Source organism: Chrysochloris asiatica, unplaced genomic scaffold (genome assembly GCF_000296735.1).
Source record: "Chrysochloris asiatica unplaced genomic scaffold, ChrAsi1.0 scaffold00110, whole genome shotgun sequence".
NCBI lineage: Eukaryota > Metazoa > Chordata > Mammalia > Afrosoricida > Chrysochloridae > Chrysochloris > Chrysochloris asiatica.
In genome coordinates, this window is record NW_006408628.1 from 1,645,129 (window position 1) to 1,651,763 (window position 6,635).

A 6,635-nucleotide genomic window follows, 5' to 3' on the forward strand; every position below is an offset into this window, starting at 1 on the left:
TCCTGATATGGAGCTATAGGATAAGCATTGGACTGCTAACCACAAGGTTGGCAGTTCAAACCCACCAGTTACTCCTCAGAAACCTGCTTGACATTTGACAATAACAACATTACACTTTTCATCTGTTAAATATGTAACTGGATAACAATTTTTAAATCTTGTGAGAATTACCAAAATGCAACACAAACACAGGAAATGAACAAATGTTATTGAAAAATTGTAGCTATAGGTTTACTTGGTATATGGTTTCCAGAAACCTTCAATTTGTGAAAAATACAATATCTGTAAAGCACAACAAAATGAGATACGACTGTATATTGAAAATAAACAAATTAATATGAATCTATCATCTACATGCCATTGTGTAATTTTAGCTTATGTATGGCTATATGGTAGTGTAGTGGTTACGATTCGGGCTGCCAACCTCAAGGTCAGCAGTTCAAAACTACCAGCGGTTCCACAGGAGAAAGATGAAGCGTTCTGCTTTCATAAAGATTTACAACCTTGGAAACCCTATACAGGGTCACTATGAGTCAGAACCGACTCCCCGGTACTTAACAACAACAACAACATGGCTATCTGGTAGAACACAGTGGCTCCATCTTATAAGCACTGGACTACGAACAACAATGTTGCTGGTTCAAGTGCATTATCTGTTCCTCAGGACCAAGATGAGGATTTCTGTTCCCACAAATATTTATAGTCCTAGAAACTCTAAACAGGGTTACTGAAGAGTTGTGGGATGACATCAAGAACATCATACATGAGGAAATAAATAAGATCTTTAAAAAACAAGAAATAAAGAAAAGACCAAAATGATTACACATCAGAGGATACTTTGAAACTTGTTTGGATGTAGAGAATTAAAGTGACTGGAAGAAATGACTGATCATCAGTCAACACTTTTTGATAAACTGTATTCTTTGCATCTACTTTTGATGCTTCCTGCATCAGTCAATATTTTGCCCATAGAATCCTTCAATATTGCAAAATGAAGCTTAAATTTTTATTCAGTTCTTTCAACTTTGGAAATGCTGAGTATGTTTTTCATTTTTGTTTTCGAATTCCAGGTCTTTGTACATTTCATTATAATTCTTAACTTTTTCTAGTCGACATTACCTTTGATATTTTCTCTTCAGCAGTTTTCATCATTTCTTCCAATTTCTTTAGCTTGTCTATGTTCAAGACCAAGATTCAGAGTCTCTTCTGACCTTCATTATGGCCTTCATTCCTGTTTTTTTTAAATGACCTTTTGCTTTCTTTATGTATGATATTCTGGATGTCATCCCACAATTCTGATATTCTGTAAATAGTATCTAATATATTCAATCTGTTCTTGAAATGGTCTCTAAATTTAGTTGGTATACATACAAGTCATGCTTTGTTTCCTTTGGGTTTTTAAAAATTATGTTTAACTTCAGTCTGAACTTGCATATGATCAGTTGTGATATGTTCCACAGGTGGTCCTTGGCCTTGTTTTGTCTGATGATATTGAGTTTCTCCATCATCTCTTGCCACAGATGTAGTCATTTGATTCCTGTGCCTTCCATTGGATGAGGTCCATGTGTGTAGTATCTGTTTATATTGCTGAAAAAATGTATTTGCAATGAATAATTTATTGACCTTGTAAAACTCTACCATGCAATTTCCAGCATCATTTCTATCACCAAGGACCTATTTTTCAACTACAATTCCCTGCTTTTTGTTTGCAACATTTTGCATTCCAGTAACCAGTAATGATTTTAACATCTTGATTGCATGTTTAATCAATATCAGACTGAAGAAGTTGGAAGAATTCTTCAATTTCATCACCACTGATTTTAGTAGTTGGTGTGTAAATTTGAATAATAGTGGAATTAACTGGTCTTCCTTGTAAACATATCGATATTACCCTATAACGGAGAGCATTGTTCTTCTAGATCATTAAATGGTCTTTTTGGCAATTAATGTGACAGCACTCTTTTTCATCTTGTCATTACCTACATAGTAAACTATATGATTATCTGATTCAGAATGACTAATCACACCCATTTCAGTTCACTAATGCCTAGGATATCAATATTTATTCATTCCACTCAATTTCTGATGATTTCCAGTATTTCTAGATTCATACTTTGTACATTCTATGTTCTAATTAATAATTGATGTTTGCAGCTGTGTCTTCTCATTTTGAGTTGTGCCCCATCATCAAATGAAGGTTCTGAAAGTTTTGTGCCATCTGCGCGCCTTTAAGGTCAAGTCTACTTTGAGACGAGATCTCTTCCCCAGTTGCATTTTGAGTGACTTCTAACCTTAGGGGGATCATCTTTTGGCATTAAATCAGACTCTGTTCTGCTATTCTTCGTAAGATTTCCAATGGCTAACTATTCAGAAGTGGTCTGATGCTCCTTCTTTCCAGCCTGTCTTTGTCTTCTTTACTAAACTCTGTCTAACATGGGTGAACCTGATATTTAATATACTGGTGACATATCTTCCAGCAGCACAGCAACATGCAAAACCACCACAACAAGACAAACTGACAGATGTATGGTGAAGATATATATAAGTGGAGACATTAAAAAGTAGTGAGAAAATGGGATTTAATATATGGACATTTTCCTTTCTTTTTTTTTTTTTTTTCCCCTCTTACACATTCAACATTTGCTTATTAAAAACAATGTCATAAAATCAAATAAACTTAAGCAAGTTTTACTTTTTCCTCACAAGAAACATAAAAGTTATGGAGGGGTACATAAACAGGAAAATTCTTTTAAAGTAAAACAAATTTTCCTTTTAAGAGTCCTTGAGTAGTTATGACAGAATAGATTCCATTTTTTGTTTGTTTCTTTGAACAGGAATTTTGGTCCAAAGTTTTGTTTTTAGCATCTGCTTCTGCCTGCCCCCTCTACCAGATCTCCTTCCTCCGTGGCCACCACCTCTTGTGCTCCATTGCATGAACTGCTATGAGAATCACGTGGAGGAGGGTACCCCCTTTCTATAGAAGGAGGAAGCCCTCTTTCTTATCTGCCAACCTGATCATGACCACTTAAGTAGAGATCACTTCGACTGCTTAAGTAACTGTCTCAACTTCACCATATCCGTTCTGTGAGCTGCTGTAATCATAATAGCGACTGCTCCCACTATAAGATGGTAGGGGCCCTTGTGTAGGTGGAGCACTACGTGCATGACTTACCATAGGTCTCATAGGAATCTCTGTAGGAGTCTCCACTTGGATTGTTTGAATGATCACGGTGATGACCATAACTGTCTCTATCACTGTAGCCTCTGGAATGACTATAATCACAATATGTATAAACTCTTATATCATGAGAATTTGGGTAATCTCTGCTTGTATAGCAGTCTTTAATGGAATATCCATCATTTCTAAGTAACAGATACACATCTCTATGAGAGGGCAGGAGTTCCCTTCTTGGTGGTCCTCCATAACTATCTCTTCCATGTGATACAGCAGCTCTGCCTCCCATTCCATTACTACTGTGAACTGGTCCTGAAGGGACTGATCTTTAAGGTGAAGGCCCATCACTTCATGGTGGTAGTCTTATTTTTATTGGAAGAGGTCTCCTGGAAGAGCTCATGTTAAAATTCATGGAGTAGCTACCATCACCCATGTGTCCCCCACATAAAAGGGTCCCCTGGTTCCTCTACTGCCTTCTCTTCCACCTCTAAGACCTCTTGGTGGGCCTCTGCTTTTTGGAGGTGGTGGGGGTCTGCACCTGCCACTTTCAAATGATGGTTTAGTGGCTTGTTCCATCTTGATAGCTTTCCCATCCAAAGACTTTCCATTCATATTTCTGACTGCATCTTTGGCATCTGCTGGGCTTTCAAAGGTGACAAAAACCAATCCTCTTGATTTGTTGGTTTCATGGTCTTTCATTAAGAGTACTTTGACAGTTGGTCCATATTTGCCAAATACTGCTTCCAGAGCTTTCCCATTTGTTTCTGTATTGAGTGAGCCCTCCAATGAAGAACTTTCCAGGGTGACAAACTTCAACAGTTTTTTCCCAGGGGTGAATGTTCATGGAGTGATGACCATTGTTTCTAGCTCCTACTTGGCTCCCCAGAAGACAATCCATTGTGACTCAGCATGAAGGCTGACTGCCAAGTCAGAGAAAAGAAGGAGGAAGCTGCTAGCACTACTGCACAACCTCCATGAACTTTTGAAGCCCTTTCAAATCTATGTGTCTGTCTGTTTGTCTATCTATCCACCTATCTACTCTACAGCCATTGAGTTACTTCTGACTCATGTCAACCATATATAGGGTGTTTGACACTGTAAATCTGTACAGGAGCAGAGAACCTCATATTTCTACTATGGAGCAGCTTCATGGGGTTAAATCACCAGCCTTGAGGGTCACAGCCCATAGCCACACCAAGGCTCCTTGTTTCTCTCTGTCTCTCTATTTGTCTGTATATAAAGAAAACACCAGTTAATAAAAAGAAAGATAAGACCAAACATTATGTCAGAAAGCCTCTGAAAACTTGCTTTTAAACATAGAGCAACTAAAGCAACTGGAAGAAATTGCAAAGTAAAAGGGCTAAACAAAAATATAAAAGGTCAACCTGAGAAGACAAACTAAAGTATTATAATGAAATTCTGAAAGACCTGGAGTTAGAAAACCAAAAAGGAAGAACATGCTCAGCATGTCTCAAGCTGAGAGAACTGATGAAAAATACTGAAAGGTCCTATGAGCAAAATATTGAACTATGCAGGAAGCCTCAAAAAAAGATGGAAGTAATACACAGAGTCATGTTACCAGAAATAAATTGGAATTGGTTGATGCTGAAGCACTTCAGCAAGTAGCATATGATCAAGGTCAGATGGTACTCAAGGAAGAAGTCCAAGCTACATAGAAGGCATTGGTGACAAACAAGACTCCAGGATGACAGAATACCAATTAAAATGTTTCCACAAACTGATGCACAACTGAAAGTGCTCATAGCGATGCTATATAGTGTTTCCATGAAGGAACTGGTGGGTTTTAACTGCCTGCCTTGTTGTTCACAGCCCAGTGCTGATCCTATAGCACGACACCAGTGATCTTTTCAATTACAGCCCCTCAAGAAGACCCATTTTGGCATCTGTGAGGGACTCAACGTGTGTTGTGTTAAAATGTTCTTTGACTCTTAAAAACAAAAAGTTGTCTGGTGGGGCAAGATCAAGACTGTAAGGTAGATGGGTTTAGGTTTCTCAACAAAATTCTTGTAGAAAAGACCTTGTTACCCTTGAAGAATGAGCAGGTACATTGTTGTGATGGAAAACAATTCCTTGTCTCAACTTTGTGGCCTTTTTCTAACCAATACAGTTTTCAATTGTCATAATAGACCTCCATGCCCTTCAAGAAACTCTATCAAGACTACTACTTGGACGTTCCCTAAAACAGTTACTGTTATCTTCTGAAGTAATCTCTCTACCTGGAGTTTAGATGTTCCAGTTTGATTGGACTTTTTTTTTTTAGTGTCACCCTGTGTAGCACTGTGGGATCAGCACTGAACTGTGAAACTCCAGATCAGCAATTCAAACACACCAGATGCTCCTTGGAAATCTATGAGTCAGAATGGACTCAATTACACTTAACAAAAACAACAACAATAAGACTAACAAGTCCTAGTGTGGAGCTATAGGATAAACAGTGGGCTGTTAAGTGAAAGATCAAATATCCAAACCCACCACCCATTCCTCAGAAAGCCCATACAGGATTGCTATGAGTTGAAACTGACCTGACAGTACTTAACAACAATGAAACTAAAACAGTACATTTCTGAGTGAACGTGTTTTCAGCCATCCACTGATCATAGAGACATGTTTAAACACATTTTGCTCAGGATAAACTAGTGCATACACAAACTGGAACTGTAGTAGCGGAACTTTTTGATTTACCCACATATGTGTTGATACCACTACTCGTCTGTCAGTTTGTCGTAATGTGGTGGCTTGTGAGTTGCTGTAATTCTGAAAGCTATGCCACCGGCATTTTAAATACCAGTAGGGTCACCCATGGTGGACAGGTTTCAGATGAGCTTCCAGACAAAGACGTGAATGGTGGTAAAGCCTGTGGGAGAAAAGCCCAGGGGACCTACATTTGCTGATGGGGTGGGGCATAACTCACAATGAAGAGAAACAGCTTTAAACATCCATTGAAAATTGGAACATGGAGTGTATGAAGTATGAATCTGGGAAAATTGGAAATTGTCGAAAATGAAATTCATAAACATCGATATCTTAGGCATTAGTGAGCTAAAATGGACTGGTATTGGCCATTTTGAATCTAAAGAACACATGGTTTACTATGCTGGAAATGACAATTGAAGAAGAATGGTGTTGCATTCATTAACAAAAAGAACATATCCAGATCAGTCATGAGGTACAATGCTGTCTGTGATAGGATAATATCCATGCACCTACAGTAAAGCTCAGTTAATACCACTATTATTCAAATTGACTCACCAATGACTAAAGCCAGTGAGGATGAAATAGAAGAATTCTACCAGCTTCTTCAATCTGAAATTGATCAAACATGCAATCAAGATGTATAGGTCATTACTGGTGATTGGAATGCAAAGAGGAAGGATCAGTGGTTGAAAATATGGCCTTGGTGATAGAAATGATGCTGGAGATAGAATTCTTCAAAATCAAT

General features: G+C 38.1%; 1 pseudogene; it reads right to left on the reverse strand.

The window, feature by feature from the left end:
- Nucleotides 1-2,790: 2,790 nt before the first annotated feature.
- Nucleotides 2,791-3,971, reverse strand: LOC102819278 (annotated as a pseudogene).
- Between the last annotated feature and the right edge of the window lie 2,664 nt (nucleotides 3,972-6,635).